Here is a 21,225-nt window from a genome sequence, read left to right as displayed (position 1 = left end):
TATAGACAAATATGCGTCTACATTTTTTGGTATTACTGAGACACTAGGTAAGTTATCACTCTGAACACGGCTCGTCCCAGTAGCTAATACAGAACGTCTATGGATTTATAGTACAATAGGCCGGCTGTTAATAAGACATCAGCATTATTCTCTTTGCCTTTATCCCTATGCGTGCTCGGTTTCTTTAATTACATTTCTCAAGAAGTTACTATCCTGAGTCATACCAATAAGTTTTCCTCTTCTGTTTCTTCCAGGAACTAGCAGATCTGACATTCTTCATATTAGTTGCTCCTAGTGTCACTTTCTCTTTGTTTTAACTGCCCAATATTAATTTCCGTACATCATAGCTGGTCGTACGACAGTTTTATCTTAGTTCCATTAAAATATTTCTGTCACTCAACATACAACTCGCTTCCTTCCACCTTATACATCCTGCTGTAATGCTACTGCATACATATCAATCTATTTCCCCATTACTCTGTAATAGCGATCCTGGGTACTATATTTTTCTTATTGTGCCGTCTCCTTTGGAAGGTTGGCCATCCAAATGGCAGTTGTAGCTTTGGAAACTGCTGCACGAAAGATTTCTATGAACGGTCAAATCATCTCCTCAGGTCTTTCAGCTACGAGTTTTGGCGTCTTCCAACTGATCTTTTACCCCGGACTTTACCTTCTAATATGTTTTGGAGTAATTCATATCTTTCACCTCTCAACACATGACCCAAGTATTGTATTTGTTTCTCTTTGATTATGCTGAATAATTCTTTTTGTTTACTCATGCGCCGAAGTACCTCACTATTGCTAACTTTTTGTATTCATGGAATTCTCATCATCCGTCTGTATATATACATTTCAATGGCATCTATTATTTTTTCTGTTTCAGAGTCCAGTGTCCAATATTCACAGCCATACTGGACACACTGAAGTTGAAATTGGCACACTGGACACAAACCTTGGACTCAGCTTCTTAAAAAACAGGAATAGGTACAATTGGACGCAATGTCAACATGTGGTTATCCATTAAAGTTGTTGTAGATGCCGTTTTACAAGTATCATAAATGAGAGATGGCTTACAAACAAAAAACAGTGATTACTCGTTCAAAATTGACACATTACATTGAGTAACTTTAGACTTTTTCAACAAATTTGCCGGTTTTTTCCGACTAAACTAAAACACGTCTCTTCTCCTTGACCAAATCTTCAAACCTCACTTAAACTGTAACTATTACATTAAACTGCTACTATACACTACATATTTTCCATAACAAAAGACGAAAAAACAGAAAAACTAAACACACCTTTAACAGCGGCCAGCCTTACCGAGAGTGAGTAAATTCTTAAAAATCATTTTCTTAACATGATATAAACAAAACACTAAACGGGAATATTTATTTGAATTTATTTGAATTTAAAATACCAAAGAAATACGCGTCTGTGAAATATAAACAAACTGTAAACTCGGCAACGCAAAGAGGATTGAAAATATTTTTTGGTGTTTTAACTTATACGAGGGGATTTTAATATATGTCAAGGAATTCAAAAATGCTACATTTAGATGTAAACCGAACATTTCGCTATGACGCTACCGCATTTATTATATTTTGTAGTTCTTGTGCGTTGCTTGCTATTAGGACGGTATCATTAGCGTACCTGATGTTGTCTATACTGGTTCCGTTAATCTTGATTCCTCCTTGAACCTCGTCTAATGCTTTTCTGAATATAGATTCCGAATACAGATTAAATAATAGCGGTAATAAGATGCAAACTTGTCTCACTCCTCGTCGGATTCGTATATCTTCGGATGTTGTGTGCTCTATTCCAATGTTGCCGTTTGGTGCCAATATAGTTCTGAGATATTTCGCAAGTCTTGTTCGTCAATCCCAGTTGTTCTCAGAATTTCGATTATCTGTTGATGGTTGACGCGGTCAAATGCTTTTTGACAATCAACAAAACATGTAAATACATCTACACTCATGTCTCTGCATCGTTGTGTTAACACATTTAAGGCAAAAAGAGCTTCTCGTGTTCCCAGTCCATTTCGAAATCCGAATTGAGTGTCACTCATCTGAAACTCACACTTCTTATAAATTCGTGTATGAATGATTCTGAGAAAAGTTTTAAGGACATGAGACATCATGCCTAATATTCGATAGCTATCGCAGTGTGAGGCATTGCATTTTTTTTTGGTACTGTTACGAATGTCGATTTTAGCCAGTCTGATGGTATTTTACCTGTATCATATATCTTATTAAACAGTGCTGTTATTAAGTCGAGGCTTTTACTTTCGTTGTCTGCAATTAATTTAAGTATTTCGACATTGATATTGTTTGTACCGGTGGCTTTTTCGTTCTTCTGAGCTTTTAGGTATTATCTGAGCTTTTTTGAGGTACTATATTAAGTAGGTATTAATAAGTAATATAGTAATAGTATTATTTATACTTCATTCACAATTATAAGAACTGACTTATGCAGAATTTAAAAGTATCCCGCTGATAAAGTCGAAGCCATAAAGGGATTTACCTCTTCAGGTACATAGTAAAAAGGGCCGGCTTAACGAATTTTATATTTTATTTGTCATTTACATTACATGTTTAATTTAAATAAATATCTAGATAATGAAGGGAAAAAATACATAAGCTGATGGAGTATTAGAATTAATTAATTATTATATTTTCTGTCTCGATTCTTTATTAAATATATTCAAATTTTGAAAGTCATAAACAATTTTTGTTTTGTTAAAAAAATTGCAAGTGAAATAATAAAATGGTGAAGTGAAAATTAAAATGAATTAATGTAGATATATACATATAGCTAAATATGATTATATTTTATACTTCATGTAAGGAAAGAAGTGTTTTAATTGTTAGTAAGGTATAAAGTATGTCTGAAAAAGTTGGCAACAAATGGGAAATTTCTTTATTATTAATTTCATGAAAAAAACTATTCGTCATAAACATTTCTGCATTTCATAGAAATCAATAATCAATAATCAAATTTATAAAAGTTTAAGTGGTATACAGCGAAAATCAAAAATATTGATTTATGCTTAAAAGTGAAGTGCTTTTAAATTTAGGTGCAGCATAAAATGTTATTTTAATTTGGTTGTAGGATTTAAAAATTATTTTTAAATTTAGATTCATGGCCTTTTAATGATGTATCAGTAGGTGCATTAATTTTTAATTTTATTTCTAATTTACCTTATTCAATATAAAGTATTTTTTTATTTACTTTTTACTTTAAATGTATTTTTTAATTATTAGAAGGCGATGAATCTAAACTTGGACATAATTTTTAATAGCTACAAACATTTTAAAATTACATTTTCTTGCATATCTAAATTTAAAATCACTTTCCTCTTCAGTATTAATTAATAATTTTGATTTTTCCTATCTACCACTTAATATTTTATAAGATTATCTGTTAATGATTTCTATGTAATGCATAACCTTTAATGAAGAATAATTTTTTTTTTCGTAAAATTATTAATAAAGAATATTTCCCATTTTTTGCCAACTTTTTCAGACATGAAACGGAAAACTTAAACATAACAAGTCAACATGAATAAATATGAACCTTTTAAAACGAGTAAATCGGTACTCACCGAAGGGACCTTAGACGTTCAGATACAATTAGCGTCTCTTTGTAAAGACAATGAAGTCGACTTTACTTAAGTAACAAGACATTTACTTAACACAGACACTACTCAGTACTTCCCTGAGTTAGTGATAAGTTATAGTCTAAAAAAATCATTATGAAATTGACTGGCCAGTGTGAAAACTAGTGCCAATAAAACACAAAACACACACCAAACATTTTCTTCGTTGAGACTTAAAATAATGATTAATAATAATAATTATGGGAAATTTGTATGTTTATAAAAAGAGTTTTTTGACATTATGCTTTATTGATAATATTTGATCTGATTATATATACCTATATACAGTCGTGCTATGCTTGGCGATTATGCCGGTCCTGGCAGCTTTGGTAGCTGTGATAATTATACAACAATAGAGTATTTACAGTGGATTATTTAGTTTTACAGCTGTTATTAAAATAACTTTTATAATGAGACACTAAATTTCTGGATACAGTATATTATTACTTTTCACCCCATTAAAATTTGATCCAAAAGGTTGAAGTATGTGTGAGGAGTGAGATATACTGACACAATCGTAACATGGTTTGCTTTTGCCAAATACTTAGAAGTTAGATCAGTTCGATATTTCGATTGTTGCTCTAATAGCCATCTAAGAGTAAAAGCACAGTTTTCTTCTTTGTAGTATTAACTTAGTGATTACAGTGTGGAAACTACCGAGTGAAATAATTAATTTTAATACAATCTGAATGATGCTAAATATGGTCAGATCTAAGAACAATGGTGCTACCCATTAACTCAACTATTATGGACGACCGTTCAAGATGGAAGCAAGTTGTGCAGTCAGCAAAAACTCACCCCGGGTTGTAGTGCTACGAGAAGAAGAAGAAGAATGATGCACTCCAAAAGTTGATTGTCGTGAAGCCCCTTACAAATTATGTACTGTTCGTTCATAATTTGGCTCAGAAAATTATTAAAGGAGTATGAGCTGGCAGTGTTCATAAATGCAACAATCGTCCCACATTCTCCCGATCATGAATAATATATTATCTACTATGTGTCATAAATTATTATGATAATAATAAATTATAAAGGTAATTTATTTGTTTCATATTTTTCAAGTTAAGTACCAATTTGTTTTCATAAATTTACTTTAACTTTGTGTTTTCTGTTATAAGAGTTCTTATGTATTAATCCATCATTTCGAAAATAATTTAAATGTACGACTGACAAAATACGGATCTGGGTTTCTAACCTGAAAACAAAAGTATTTGTTTTCTTCGAATTTTCTATTTACAATCCTGATTTTTTATTTAATATTTATTTTTAATATTAGGTAACTGGTTGTAACTGCGGTATTTCACAATATTGCTTATTGACCTTGATTATAAAAATTATTTCGTTTTTTTATGCATTAAGAGTACAATAACCATTCCCAACGGTATAACAGATGATTTTCAATAGGAATATAAATTATTTTTACAATCAAAAAACAGTCACACGTGGATTGTGCTGTGCGTTGTGTCGGGTTGTGTTTAGTTTCTATTGACTTATTTTTAATACGAGGTATGCATTTTTTAAGTATGGTTTTGGGTTGGTATTGGTATATTAACAGGTACAGATCATTTGCTCCATCTGTTGTCCATAGTCCATAGATAAATAATATAGTATATATAGGTAGATAGGCAACTCAATGTATAAATTTCGTTTATTAGGACACTTGTGAGTGGGGTCATTACTTATCATTATTTGGGGGGAAATTTAAATGGACAAGTATTAATTTCATGCCTTTAGCGCCTCTTGCAGGACATTTCGTTACTAATTAAAATTTACTAGGAAATTGAAAATATCTTTTGAAAATATTATTTTCCGATCAAATAATCTCACATTATATCTATTATTAAATCACTCGGAAAGTTTTCCTAATTTTCTCTTTACTCTATGCAATATAAAATAAAATTAAAAAATACACAAATATTCATGATATGCGATATATACATAACTAATTAACAAAAGTAACTTACTACGAAAGTATATAATTTAATACCTGGATAAAAATACTTCTTGACTTAGATATTATTATTCTTGTGAAAATAAATAGAGACAAAGAAGAAACCTGTTAAATTATATTAAACTCATTGTTTCTCTTGATATCTAAGTCAAATATTGACTTATCTTCAGTTGACACCGCCATGTAGATTATTTGATTATTTAAAACAGGTACATTTAACAAAATATTGATATTTTTATCATTATGAAAATGCGATTACATTTTTGATATATCACATCTATCTGCAATGGATCATTATGTTACAACTAGGAACGTTTGCTTTCCAAGAAGATTATTTGCACATGACCAAAAAAATACAATTTTAATACCTTTATTTCGAACAGGACGACTTACCTCTCGTTTGATGTTCTTGAGTGAACTCGTACGGTGAAACCTAATAATTAAGTTTTGTGTACTTATTGGTACGTATCGTAAGAGATAAAAATGGAGAAATGCTGGTTGCCGAAAACAAAATAATAGAAAGATGGGCTGAATATTTTGAAGAGCTCCTGAATATCCAAAATTTCACTGATGAAAACAATGAAAATGGTGGAAACAACGGAGAACAGAGTATCAAACGGTCGAATTAGAAATACTTCCACCAAGGCACCAAGCATGGCAGAAATTACGCATGCCATAAGAACGCTTAAAAACGATAAATCCCCTGGTCTGGACAATGTTGATCCGAGCTAATTAAAACAGGCGGTCAGGAACTCATAAGTAAAATCCATCAATTAATAGAAATGGCCTGGCAACAAGAAATAATACCGAAAGAATGGTGTTGTAGTATTATTGTACCAATACACAAAAAAGGAAAAAAAGAATCATGCATGAATTACAGAGGAATCTCACTAATCAACATTACATATAAAATATTGGCTTCAATATTATTAAAAAGATTAGTACCATACGCCGAAGAAATAGTTGGTGACTACTAGTGTGGTTTCAGGCCTGGCAGATCAACTATTGATCAAATATTTACAATAAGACAAATGCTTGAAAAGTATTGGGAATATAATCACGACGTGCATAAGATTTTTATAGACTTCAAACAGGCTTATGATTCAATTAATCGTGCAACATTATGGAAGGCAATGATCGAGCTCGGCGTACCCAAGAAACTAGCTGCGGTAACACAAATATGTGTAAGTAACTCTTTTGCACAAGTTAGAATAGGGGGAAAAATATCAAATGCTTTCTGCGTAAATTCTGGACTGAGACAGGGAGATCCGTTGTCCATCCGTTGTTATTTAACCTGGCCTTAAAATATGTCATGCGGAAACTATATCCAAAAATCAAACCAGACATAACTGTTTGGGGAACAAAAATCATACTCTCCTTTGTCGCACAATCAACATTAGAAATTAAGGATATTTTCTCGAGCTTTGAAGAAGCTGCATTAAACATCGGTCTAAAAATAAATGAAGATAAAACAAAATACATGGTCGTCTCAGAACAAGAACGACGGCGAATAAGGCAAAACATTACTATAAATGATCACAACTTCGAAGTGGTTAAAGAATTTAAATATCTAGAAGCAACAATCACAAATGAACAAATTAGAGCGAGAAGTTGAAACGAGAATAATGGCAGGAAACAGATCTTTCTTTGCAATGCATCATCTAATGAAGTTAAAACTTCTTTCACGAGATACAAAAATCCGGATATATAAGACCATAATCAGTCGCGTATGGAAGCGAAACATTTACACTAACAAAAAGAGAAATAAATAAATTGTTGGTGTGGGAACGTAAAATTCTTCGAATGATATATGGCTCTTGTAGAGACAGCGTGACAAACGAATGGAGGGGCAGATACAATAACGAGCTAGAATCTCTATTCGGAAAATAAAATTTAGTCAGATATATAAAGGCCAATAGACTCAGATGGGCAGGGCATGTGATACGCAGTAACGACAATCGCCTTATAAACAATGTGTTCTGGGAAAGACCACAGGGAAGAAGGTCTGTAGGGCGGTCTAGAAAAAGGTGGAAAGATGCAGTCAAAGAAGATCTAGAGAAAATGGGAGTGGGAGAATGGGAATTACTGACACAGGATCGAAAAACATGGAAGGCAATAGTAAACGCGGCAAAGACTCACGAAGAGTTGTAGCGCCATTGATGATGATGATGATGATGTACGTATTGGTAGCTTATATTTTTGTTTGGATGATTTTGATTGAAATGGCGACTATCTTAATTCTTTGGCCTTTGAAAAAAATCATTGTGAGCACGATTTGCTAACTATAACGATAACGAACAAGTTTATTTTGCTATTAGTTCCTATGTTCTTTTGTTTCTACTTTCTTCTTCTTATGCTTTCGCAGCTTGTGTATATCTTTCCTTTAATGCTTCCCCGATTTTTTGACCACAGAACCCCATGCATTCGGCTCCAAAACCAAACAGCTTGCATCCTGTGGTAAATTTCACTATCTAGTGTCCCATTCTCTGGTATGTAGTATATAAGGTAGTTGAATTCTCCTACTCGTATTAGTATTTACCCCTAATAATATATTAGGGGAATAATCCTAATAAAACTCCCCTAATATTAATATTCGATATCCCTAACCATTGCCGTTCTTCTCAACCACATGTAGGTACTCTATTTTCGACCTACTTACCTTAATAACCTTTTCAATAGCCCTTCTCCAACCCTTTAACTTCTCCAACCTTTTTTTGCTCTCCATCACTAGCACGATATCATCCGCAAAGAGCATTGATAATTATCTATATGTGTCTACATACATTCGAATTCATTTACTTGATACCTGAACTTAAAATTGAATGATATAAATACGAATTGTTGGGTAACTAATCGATCGATTTTATAATTAACTAATAAATCTACAGCAGCCTACAGCACAGTGTTAAAGTTATAAGAATTATTTTTTCATAAAAGTTTAAAAATAAGAAACCTGCCTCGATATAAAAAATCTACCGATTTTTTCAGGAGGTCGGCAATCATCATAGCTATTCGGACTTTTGAGACGGCTGCTCTGAAAAGTTCATTTGATGTACATCCGTACCACTCTTTCAGGTTGCGCAGCCATGACATTCTACGCCTCCCTATGCTTCTCTTTCCTTGGATCTTTCCCTGCATAATCAGTTGGAGCAAGGTGTATTTCCCTCCACGTGTAATATGTCCGAGATATTCTAATTTTCTTGTTTTTATTGTATTTAAAATTTCCATTTCTTTATTCATCCTTCCCAGAACTTCTTTGTTTGTGACGTGTTCTGTCCATGATATTTTCAGAATTCTTTTGTACACCCACAGCTCGAATGATTTCAGTTTTTTCATTGATGTCGCATTTAAGGTCCAAGATTCCATTCCATATAATAAAGTCGAAAAAACATAGCACCTCGCCAACCTAACTCTTAGTTCTTAATCATTTGTGGAGTTAATCATTGTTCCCAGGTATGCATATTTGTCCACTTGTTCGACGTTGGTTCCGTTTATTCGAAGATTCTCGTTATTTCTTTGAGTTTTCGCTATTCTCATAAATTTCGTCTTCTTGACATTCATTGTTAGACCATACTCTTTTCCATACTCTGCTATTCTGATCACCAGTCTCTGAAGATCTTGAATGTTTTCGGGTAAGATCACAGTGTCGTCCGCATATCTAATGTTGTTAATGGGAACTCCATTTACCTTTATTCCAGCTGTTTCACCCTCAAGAGCTTTTTTCAGGACCTCTTCGGAGTAGGCATTAAAAAGAATGGCGACAATACGCATCCCTGTCTCTCTCCATATCTAATTTCAATTTCTTCTGACAGTTGTTCGTTAACACTTTAACGTTAACGTTTTGCTCGCTGTTTATAGTATAAATTTGATATGATCCTGAGGTCGTTGTAGTCAACATTCTTTGATTTCAGGACATTTATTAATTGTTTATGTCGTACTTTATCGAATACTTTATTATAGTCAATAAAACATATATCGTATATATCTTGATTGACGTCCAGGTATCTTTGTATTAGTATATTAAGTGAAAAAAGAGCTTCACGTGTTCCTAGGTCTTTGCGAAAACCAAATTGTGTATCATTAACGTCTATGTCCAGTTTGTGATATATTCGGCTATGGATGACTTTAAGTAGTAACTTAGCATATGAGACATTGAGCTAATGGTGCGGTAATCGCTGCATTCTCTTGCGTTTTTCTTTTTAGGGAGACAAATAAAAATAGATGTTAACCACTCTTTGGGTATCACGCCTGAACTATAAATTTGGTTCCAGAGTGTCACTAAAACATCAATGTGCTTCTCATCTAGAATTTTTAGGATTTCTATAGGAAGCATATCAGGTCCAGGGCTTTTCCCACTCTTCATTGTTTTTAATGCGTATAATATTTCTTCTTTTGTAATATATGGACCTATTTCTTCTGACGTAAGTTCTATGTGCTCCAGATCTCCTCTTTCATCATCGAACAATTCGTCGATATATTCTGCCCATCCTTATACTTTCCCGTCCGTATGTGTTATAGCAGTCCCGTGTCTATCCAGAATTGCACAAGTGGGATTTTGTTTTCTTAGTCCTGCCAGTTCTTTGACTTTCTTGTGTAGGTTAAACAGATCATAATTATTTTCTCTTCAAAGTATTTTTCTTTTGCCTGCTTTATCGTCTTCCTGATCTCGTAGTTTATCTCTCTGTATTTATTGTTATCCTTGTTTTTAAATTGTCTCCGTTGTTCCATCATATTGAGTATTTCGTCATTCATCCATTCCTCTTTTCTCCTTGTGGAAGTCTTTAAGTATTTCTTTACAGGGTTCCAGTAGACAATCTTTTAGTCGATTCCAGTACTCGTCAATATCATTGGTGTTTGTGTTCAATTTGTTGCAGTTCACATGCAGTTCATGTTGGAGGCATTCTTTTACTTTAGGTTTTTAAGTTTTCTTGTGTCTATTGAAATTTTAATTTTTAGGGACTGCAAATTCACACTTTAATCTGCATCTTATTCTTTGTTTTACTTAACTTGCTTACTGTAGACTTGCTAGTTACCTAAATAGAATAAGGACTGTTTCTCCCAATAATAACAAAATCATGGCAGATATCTCAGCAATCAAAAATAAAAAACGAAGGTATGCTCTAACATACTTCGACAAGCAAACGAAGAAGAAATTTTTACTCAACTGTAAGAATCTCAATTCTTAATTCCAACACAACAACGTAATCTTAGTCGCAAAAATTCCTCCACGGATTAAAAGCGTTTAACTTAGTGATCAATTCTCATGATTTTTATTGTAAACAAAGAGTTTATTTTCGCTTTGGAAATTAAAATGCAGTTCTTAAAGAGTTTAAGAGGATAAACTTATCAGATATTATAGAGAAACGATTACCCAAGAAAATTTGGATTAAATAACATACACTTTTAAATTTTGTTTATTCTATTGCCAGTGAACTAAAGTGCTTCCATATGAAAATTTTGGGGTGCTTATAAAGATCATTTCTTCGAATTTATAAACAGACGACGCCCTATAAAGAGTCGACCAAAAGTAAATGCATTTTTTAAATCCAGTTAAAGGATTTTAAATACTTGAACTAAAACTTACAGAATTTTCGGTTTAATACAAGTAGTGCCACTGGTGCTACCTCTCACTCTTGTACGCCACTGAAAGGCCAAGAATAACTCCTAACCATTTCCTGGAATTTAGTGTCTACAATTTCGAAACTACACTATATAGCGAAATCTTTTCTAATTTACACAATTAAATAAATGAAAATGTTAATATTGATCGAGCCATTGTTATCAGATTTTAATTATCTTGACAAGTAAGGGAGATAACATTTACTTATAATTACAAATTATAAAATAATAATATCTTTAAAAACAAATCAGTTTTATCCGGTTAGTATTCCGGTAATTTTATTTTTTGTGTTGGTAAGTTTTTATTTTTTTATTTAGTAAACATTTTTAGTAGCAACTATTTTTACTGAAACTATTAGTAAAAGTATCAACTACTTTTTGTACTATTTGCAATATAGGGAGCATATAAATAGCCTGATGTTAAACTTTTAATCAAGTTTAGGGCTAAAGTCTTAGCCAATTAGGTAGAATATTGTATTTTTATTAATATTTTACACACCAAAAATCTTAACTACTTAGGTACTTTGATATATTGTACAATGCTACCAAATTAAGGATCAGTCTAGATTATTATGTATAATATTTTTCACCCTAAAATCATTCACGTTACGATATATACAAACTGACGTCACGTATCAACCTTAGCGCTCAAATTTCCCTAACACAGCTAATAATACGAAATCCATACGGAACTGCTCTATCTTTCATAGACGTCAACATGGTATTATAATAAGAAAAATGTGATCGTGCTTACATTGAGAATTTTAGAATTATATTGTAATATTGATGAAATATACAAAAACATTTGTTATTATTAATAGTATAAATTTTATACAACAATTGTTTCAGTTTAATAATTCAAAAAATAATCATTTTAATTAAATATATTTAACAATCGTAAACAAATAATTTACAATCTTATAGTAAGAATTCTGTTTATGTTTCTTTTCATTTGTGTATCAACTTGATTCGAATACATATTAAATATTTATATATAAATCATAAAGCTCCATAGTGGTGTTGTGACCGAGGAGCAGAAAACAAATAGGCTCTAAATTAGCGTTTGACACTTTATTATTAAACTGTAAAATACAAAACTAACTACGATCTAAGCTTCTACATAAGAAGCCAAGCTAACATCTAGTTCTGTCATATTTCTTAAAGCTAAGTTTACACGAAGTATTTCTTAAGATACTACAATACCTCCCCTCTAAAGATCCAAACGATCGAGAACTTTAATAAGTCTTTTTCACCACACTGGCAAAACATTAGCTTTATCTAAAGTTTCTTCCTTGGCACTTTCATTAACTTTATCACTACTATCTGGTTTCTCATTACTCACACTCTTATCTCCTACATTAATCATTAATGATCTAATATCACCAATACAATCAGATACGATTAATTCAGGTGTTTTATATCATAAAGAGGCGTCATAGGATCAGATCCTTCAAACTCAGCTAAACTTAATTAGTTTCAACAGTTTGGTTTAAACCTCCTAACTCATTGAATTTTCCTTTCAATATCTGATCGACATGACGCTTCCAAAATATATTTTCATTAACAATTTCACAAATATAATGCCTATCTCCTAAAATCTCATTTATAACTCCTACCCGTTTTTATAACTTCTTCTACCCATTTCCTCTTATTAGGATAACTATAATCTCTTACTAACACTCTATCCTCTTTTACAAATTTTTCTTCCCTTTTCATTTTTACATGTAACAATTTCTCAGCTTTATTTTCCAATAACAAATCAAAACGGTTTCTAATCTTACGTTTAAAAATAACTTATGAAGGTGTAACACCTGTGGAAACATGTATGGTTTCTATAGTGAAATAAATATCTTTGTAATGCAACCTCCAATGACATGTTATCACCAGTGTTCTCCTTAATATTCTTTGTCACACTACTCTTTAATGTCTTAACTGCATTTTCAGCAAAACCATTTGATTGGGGATGATAAGGTGGAGAAGTTATGTGTTTTATTAAATGATTAGAAAAATATTGTGAAAATTCCACCGAAGTGAAATAAGGTCCGTTATATGTACAACGATCTTTGGTAGACCAAACCTAGCAAATATTTCTCTAAAGTTACTTATTGTTGCCAAGGAGTCTGTTACATGCCTTCATACACTTGCATTATTTTCCCCATAGTTGATATCAACCTCTCTATTCCCTCATAGAAGCTTCTTTCGAAAAAGCAATTTCAAGCAGTTCTTTCAACTACTTCCTATTGGGCAAACATATTAAGTCCTCAACATTTAACTGTTCTATTTATGTTAAGCCCCCTACATGTTTTTCTAGCTTAGTTTGGTACTCTCTTATTTTGTCCATATTTTTTAATTTACTTGTGTCAAATTTTTTTCTTTTTTTTATTTGCCCTGTAATTTGTTCTGATGCTGATTCTTATCTGTGCTCTAACTAGTTCATGTTCTGATGCACAATCTGCTCCACTCATTGCTCTCACGTCTGGCAAAGAGTTTTTCCATTCTTTCGAAAACAGAATGTGGTCGATTTGGTTTTTAACATATCTTCCTTGTGATATCCATGTTATTTTGTGAATATCCTTGTGTGGGAACAGTGTTGCTCCTATAATGACATTGTTTGTGGAACAAAACTATCAATCTCATGCAACATTGTCATTCCTATCCCATATACCATGGATTCCCGTTACATTTCCGTTGTTAATTGTTCCTATTTTGGCATTCTAGTCCTCTGTGATAGTTTTGATATCTCGTTTATGAGTTTTTTGTAAGTTTGCAAAAGAATATACATTTGTGTTTTGTTTTATTTTGTTTACAAAGAAATTGGACAAAGAATTAGAAAGTTTTGTGGTAAGGAATAAGTATACAATAACCGAAGTAGTATTAGCTGTATTGTCTCTAGAAACTTGTAACCAAAAAAAGATCCTATTTATGTAAAATTTGGAAATACCCAGGTTATGTGATATCATAATAGCATTGAGCTTGTGCTTGACAAGTCACAGAATTTGATTGGTCGAAAGGGATGGCGTGGTATGTGGGATATATATGTGTGTGTGAGTGTGTGTGTGTGTGTGAGTGTGTGTGTGTGTGAGTGTGTGTGTGTGTGTGTGTGTGTGTGTGTGTGTGATTGGTGAAAAGGGGAAGGAGGGGTTGAAGTGAAGGAAGTCAGGTTTTTGCCCGGGAAAAAGAAGATTACTGTGATTTGAACGTCGGAAGAAGCAAGTTGTTTTTGTTCCATATCCCGCAGTGAACGTTAGCAGAGTTCTTGCCAAATAAGAAATTTGTTTGGTGTCTGTGGAACGAGCCCCAAGGACTGGTAGCAGTGGACAACGAAAGTACATCTTGTAATAAACAAACAGGTGTATAGTATATTTGGTTCTAGTCACCTAAGTGAAAATTCTTTCAACTAGAAAGAATTTGAGTTCCTGTGAGATAGAAGTTTGGTCCAGGAGCTTTTGGAGAGACTGTTGCAGCCATAGTGTGTGCGAGAGACGTTGACAAGCAGAGGATAGCAGGCGTGTGTACGCAGACTTTCAACAACACTTTGATTTAATTTAAAAAAGAAAACACAGAGAAGCGATCTTTTATTTGAATACAAGTCCAAACAATTATTGATAATGTGTATAGCAATTTTAATGAATTTGTAATTTTAATTATACGGATTAGCGCATATAAATTGGCCAACAGAGTTAGATTTAGAGCATTGACACCTTCATATGTATGATAAAATTTGTGGAATGAGAATTTGGTTGCAGACCAGTGTAATAGATAATATAGAAATGCTATACAGAAAATACTCTCATACAGAACCATATAATATATGCGAGATATATATATTAATTGCATATCTAAATACTTAAACTTTGGCATACATGCTTTGGAAATTATTTTATTATTATCAGTTAAAATAATATTTGCACTTATCACAATAACCGTAGATGCAATTGTGTCGCAGGTAAATGTGAATAGTTTTTTAAATTCACGTCTATAATTTAAAACAAGTTGAAAATAGTGACCAAGACTATATTACATTTACTTAATTTTACTTAAAAAAATTTTTGTTAAAATCCTTTATAAAAGGTATATAAATTAAAAAACCCAAACGGGCTATGTAATGAAGACAAAACGTTTTCGGAATTCATTTTCCATCATCAGTGTCTAGGTGTACATGTTTTGAGCCACTAAATATCTGGGTAAAAACCCGTTAAAAGTTATATGTTACAATTTAGTTTACATTATTAGCAACTTCATGTGGAGTCATACGTTGCCATGTTATCATATCCACTGGTAACTTTAACATCCTAATATATAAGACTAAATAATGTAAACTAAATTGTAATATATAACTTTTAACGGGTTTTTACCCAGATATTTAGTGGGTCAAAACATGTACACCTAGACACTGATGATGGAATATGGATTCCGAAAACGTTTTGTCTTCATGACATAGCCCGTTTGGGTTTTTTAATTTATATACCTTTTATAAAGGATTTTAACAAACTTTTTTTGTGTATGTTTATGTATTTAAATCGGATCTGCCCATATGCCTCAAAAGAAAAATCTTTGACCAATGTGTGTTACCTGTACTCACTTACAAAAAAGGTAGTTAATAAGACCTGAAGGTAGACTGATGACCTGAGGCGTGTTAGCAATAACTGGATGCAAGCCACACAAGAGAGAGACAGATGAAAAGCAGTGGACGCATACAGGTTGATGATTATGATGATGACTTACTTTACGTGTCTACTGTTGTCTGTCCAAAAAAGTGCAACTTGATGGCTGTGTCATTTGCCTGTAAATGTTCTAGCTATGTGTAGGGTTTGTTGAACAGGGGGCAGATAAGAAAAAATGTTGGATTTTATACATCCTTCACATCCACATAATACACCAAATATTAATACAACTTTGTTCATTAAAAACGTTTCATTCGATGCTTCATGAATACAATTTAAAACATCTTCTCTAGATAGAACTTTAGACTTTTTGGCTGATATCAGTGAATATATGAACCTTCATTTGGAAAACTTTCAAGACTTGTTAGAACTTCACCAAATTTTATTATCGTTGGTGGCCTGTACCTGGCGAATTCTTATGTGACTTTTTGAGGCGCTTTTATCTGCCTCGTACTTTAATGCATGAGCCAAGATGGTTTCTATAGTCTGGATAGTCAGTTGTTCCAGAAAGTCAACTGGAGCAATAGGATATGCTAGTCTGATAAGGCGTGCTATATTGGCTTCAAATTCTTGTATAGACTTACCGAATTTCTGCTGTCTGGACCTTAACTGATTTTGATACAAAAGGTAAAAGAAATAATAAATTAGACTTACTCACAATCAATTTAATTTAACTATCCAGACGACCGGTTTCGCTTTCTACAATATGCAAAGCATCTTCAGGTCTCGATACAAAGTTAAATAAATGCTGAAATAATAAACCCATATTAAGGTGTTGTCTAATAAAGATAAACAAAGATAGAAGATATAAATTACAGTAATTATGCCAATATTACATGTCTGGGGTTTTTCAAAATGAATGATGAAATTTATAACAAAAGAAATAAATTCTGGTTCAACTAAAACAAAAATCAGTTACTTGTATGTTAATAAACAGGAAAAATAAAATTTTACTCTCAAAATTTACACAGATTACTGAAACTATTCCAAATTTTGGACACCATAATTTTCAAAACAATGCCTACATAATCCCGTCAGATGTTCTAGATACAAATATTTTTTACAGTTTGCACAAGAATATCTTGTTCTTCGACTTTTTGTAGTGCTGCCGTACGTACATCGTCCATGAGTTTGATTCTGCGGAGCAATATTCTCAGTTTCTATACCACATATTTCAGAAAGACGTAAACGGATTATCCTGGGAATGTTTTGCTGTTGTGTATGTCGAGGAATATGTGGGCTAAGTAACTGAAATCCTAAATTTTCTAAGAATTTTCTTCTATCGGTTTTTGTTTGGGTATTCGAGGTGTAAATGATGTAACTATTTATTCCAGCAACGTTCATGGCACTATAAAAAATGACCATTGGCCAACGACGAGTTGCACGAGCGCAATTGTAGGCTTCGCACATTTTGTCAACAACGTCGACACCGCCTTTTGTTTTGTTGTAGTCCATGATTATTTCCGGTTTGCCAGTTTCCTCGTCAACAGCATCATCGTAATGCATAGTCGATACTAACAGGATATTTCTTTTTCGTTTTGGGGAATACGAAACGAGCGTACACTTATCTCTAAAAGCAAACATAATGGACTTTTCTGGTCTTGCTAGTAACATTTGAGAAGGTATCTCATTATTTTGACGTAATGTCCCAATTGTAGTAAGACGGTGTTGCCTTAGTATCTCCGTCAGAGGTAAGCTGGTAAAAAAGTTGTCATGCGTGACATTTCTATTTGATCCCAAGATAGGTAAACAAAGACGAGACACTAATGCTAAATTCGAAGTATCCCGTTGCAATGGTCCGGCAGGCTGTTTCCTATGTACACTTCCAAATTTGTAGTTTAAAACATTTTAGCGTCCACTAAGGCATATATTTTTATTCCGTAGCGATTCGGTTTTTTAGGCATATAAATTTTGAAAGGACATTTACCTCGAAATGCTTTGAGTTTTTCGTCAATCGTGGTGAATGCTGACATATTGTAATGGGACAAATTGGATACAAACTCGTCGTAAATTTCCCTAATTGGAGCTAATTTGTCGACTTGTACTCTTTCTTGCCTGGTAGCTTTATCATCGAAACGAATATGTTTCTACAAAAACTGAAATCGTATCCGGGACATAGTAAGTCTGAATATGTCCATAGCCATTCCGTCTGTCCTAATCTTCAGCGTTTCTCCGGTTATTTTTACGAGCACCAGAAATATATGAAAGTCCCAATACTGCTTTTATTTCTAATAAATCAGTCGGTCTATAAGAACGATTTTGTGAAACGTCATAGGCTTGCATTTCTATAAATTTGTTGGTGTAAGTAACAATTTTTTCCAATATGTTTGGAGAAAAGAAGCATTCCCATATTTCTGAAGCTTTATTTTTATGCCTTATATCTCCCTTAGGTCCAGGTAAATGTGTGAAAATATTTTCAGCGCGTGTTCGAACATTCCGTGCTGATCCAGGATATTTTAGCCACCTGGTAGTTCCATATTTACCGATAAGGCAGGGTATTCTTAAGGTACAAGGGGTTTCTTCAAGAATAGGTAAGTTTTGTTGATTTTCAAACTCCTCTTCCGAGTCTATATCCTCAATAGTTTCTATAATATGGTCGTCTATCAAACTCACATCATCATCATCTGGTTCTGCCTCTGAATCATTTAAAACTTCCCCATGAAGCCGCAACAGCCATTCTTGTTCCCTCTCGTAATTCATTATAAACGTATACCCTAAAATATAATATAAATCAGTACCGCAAACAAAAAATCAAACAAATTAGTCTTACCTTAAAATGTAACGGCAACTATAACGTCGGTTTGCGGGATCGAATCCTGTATAATATTCAAAATTCTTATTAAACGATACACGCTGTCCACTTGCTAACCTACAACTGAATATATACAGGATACAGACATGGATACAGGCACGTTCGAAAGGTACTGTGAGGTGTAGATTGAAATAAAAATTAGCAGCGATTAAACAGCGCAACTTCGAATCAGTCGGTGTGAGAGACATAATATAACGTTATCAGCCGAAGGTTAAGTGATCTCCCCAGCATCCTCTTTCAATCTCTCAAAAATCAGCTTAGCTTGCTAGCACACTGTGTTCTAATCAATAGGACAATTTTTCACATTTACTTAATTATCACACCATAATTTTAATATTGTTTCCATCTCGACGATAATACAGTGACGTATACGATGACGTTTATCATGGTTGAATCTAAATTTGCAATCTTTATCTTGAATCGACTAGATTTGAAAAACGCGTAACTCTGGATTAGCGTAAGTCGGGGTAGCGTAAGTCGAGGTATTACTGTACTACAATAATTAATTACACAAGTTCATTATATTTTCGTGTTTTGTAAATTATTTTTATTTGTTTATATTAAAATTCATTAGTAGAAAGCGGATCTAAAAATTCATATTTTGGTAAGTTTAATCAATGTTTAAACAACGGTCCCGTAAAGTTAGATTAATATTTTCATGAAAAAATCGCCTAAACTTTGATTTGGAAGAGGTGCTAATTTGAATTTGAAACATAATGCAAAATGCTTTACACGTATTAAAATTTTATTTGACTGGGTTATGTTGATGCGGTTTGTATGAGCAGCTGTGATAACTACCAGGTAATCGTTTTAAATCGTTCAAAATTTAATCTGGTTTTAATATGTTTTATATAATCATTGAACTTGTTACAAATTATTATCATCCTCGACAGATTATTTTATTAAATTAAAAATACTAGCATGATTTAAATAATTTGTACAATTTAATGTTATATTTTCGTAGCCTTGAAATTGTGATTTTTTAAGTATTGTTTAATTATTGGAACGTTGTTTAGGAACCAATTTTAAAGTCCTTGAAATTTAGGCACGGGCAATAATTTAACAGTTTTTATATTAACGACTTCAAGCTAAATGATTTATTTACTCTGTAACTGTAAGATTTTTACATTAATAACTGGAAAAAAGTCAGATATAAGTCGAGAATATGGGCTGGATCTCAATACGAACAAAACAAAGTACATGGTAGTTAGTAAGCGCGAAATATTAAATACACATATTTTGGTAAACTAACAGCCAATTGACAGGGTAACCAGCTACACATATCTTGGCACTAACATAAACAGTTAATGGGACCACTCTACTGAAATAAAACAACGGCTAGGGAAACCAAGATCAGCGTTCGTAAAGATGAAGTCTCTTTTCAGAAGTTACGATTTTACCACTTAGTACAAAAAAAAGTACAAAAAATAGCTATAGTCGAGGCTGACGAAGTAGTCGCAAGTAAAATAAAAAGAAATCACAAAAACGAGTGGATGACGGAAGAGATACGTGATCTAATGGAACAACGCAGACAGTACAAAATACATCAGAATCAATAGGAATACCAGGAAATCCAACGTACGATATGGGCAAGAATTAAAAACGCAACGGAAATCTGCATGAAAGAACGTTGTGAAGAATTGGAATCACTACAAGAAAAGGGAGACAGCTTTGGACTACATTAAAAGGTCAAAGAAATTTCGAGTATATACAAGAAACACCATGAGACTGGCCTGAAGAATGATCAAGGAAACTACGTTCATACCCAGGAAGAACTAGCTAAAATCTGGACAAACTATGCTTCGTCCCTCTTTACGGATAATAGACCGAATCTGCCAACCACTAACTTACCCCCGGAAAATTTATCCGGCCCTCCCATTATTCGCGACGAGGTGGAGTACGCCATAAAAGCAGCAAAACTAGGCAAGGCCCCTGGACCGGATGGAATTACTACAGAAGCCATAAAACTGTTGGAAGATGATAGTATCGACATTCTGCTAATAATTTTCAATGCCATATATAACACCGGCCACATTCTAACGGATTGGCTTTATTCAACCTTTATTTTTTTTTTTTTTTTTTTTTTTTTTTTTTAGCCCTTTTTTCTATCCGAATTGTCGAATAAAGGCCTCTCCCATTTCTCGCCATTCATCCCTGTTGTGTGCTAGGCGTTTCCACATTGGTCCTGCGACTCTTTTGATATCGTCGCTCCAGCGCATTTGAGGTCTTCCTCTTGGTCTCTTCGCATCGTACGGTCGCCAGTTTCCGACTTCTTTGTTCCATCTTCGAGACGTTCGTTGTGTCCAGCCCATTTCCATTTTAATTTAGCTGCTTGTTTCGCGGCGTCCTTTATTTTTGTTTTGTTCCGGATTGCTTCGTTCGTTTGCCGATCTATTAGTGAGATACCAAGCATCTGTCGTTCCATGGCTCGCTGAGTTTTTCGAATCTTGTCCATGTTCTTTTTTGTGAATGTCCAGGTTTGAGCTCCGTAAGTGAGAACGGGAAGGATACAAGAATCGAACAC

At 33.3% G+C, this 21,225-nt stretch overlaps 1 protein-coding gene across 2 annotated transcripts in view; it reads left to right on the top strand.

Moving 5' to 3' along the window:
* Nucleotides 1-5,021: 5,021 nt before the first annotated feature.
* The window catches only part of LOC140437637 (ATP-binding cassette sub-family C member 4-like), a 61,041-nt gene continuing 44,837 nt past the window's right edge, over nucleotides 5,022-21,225 (top strand). Inside the window, exon 1 of one of the 2 annotated variants that reach the window (XM_072527261.1) lies at nucleotides 5,022-5,161. The gene's annotated coding sequence lies outside the window, so the exon portion shown is untranslated. Of the gene's footprint in view, nucleotides 5,162-11,444; nucleotides 11,520-21,225 lie in introns of those variants that run through there. The other variant, XM_072527260.1, reaches the window with a different exon arrangement.

Source organism: Diabrotica undecimpunctata, chromosome 3 (genome assembly GCF_040954645.1).
Source record: "Diabrotica undecimpunctata isolate CICGRU chromosome 3, icDiaUnde3, whole genome shotgun sequence".
NCBI lineage: Eukaryota > Metazoa > Arthropoda > Insecta > Coleoptera > Chrysomelidae > Diabrotica > Diabrotica undecimpunctata.
Note: the sequence above shows the minus strand (reverse complement) of the source record. Positions and strands in the feature narration are given on the sequence as shown.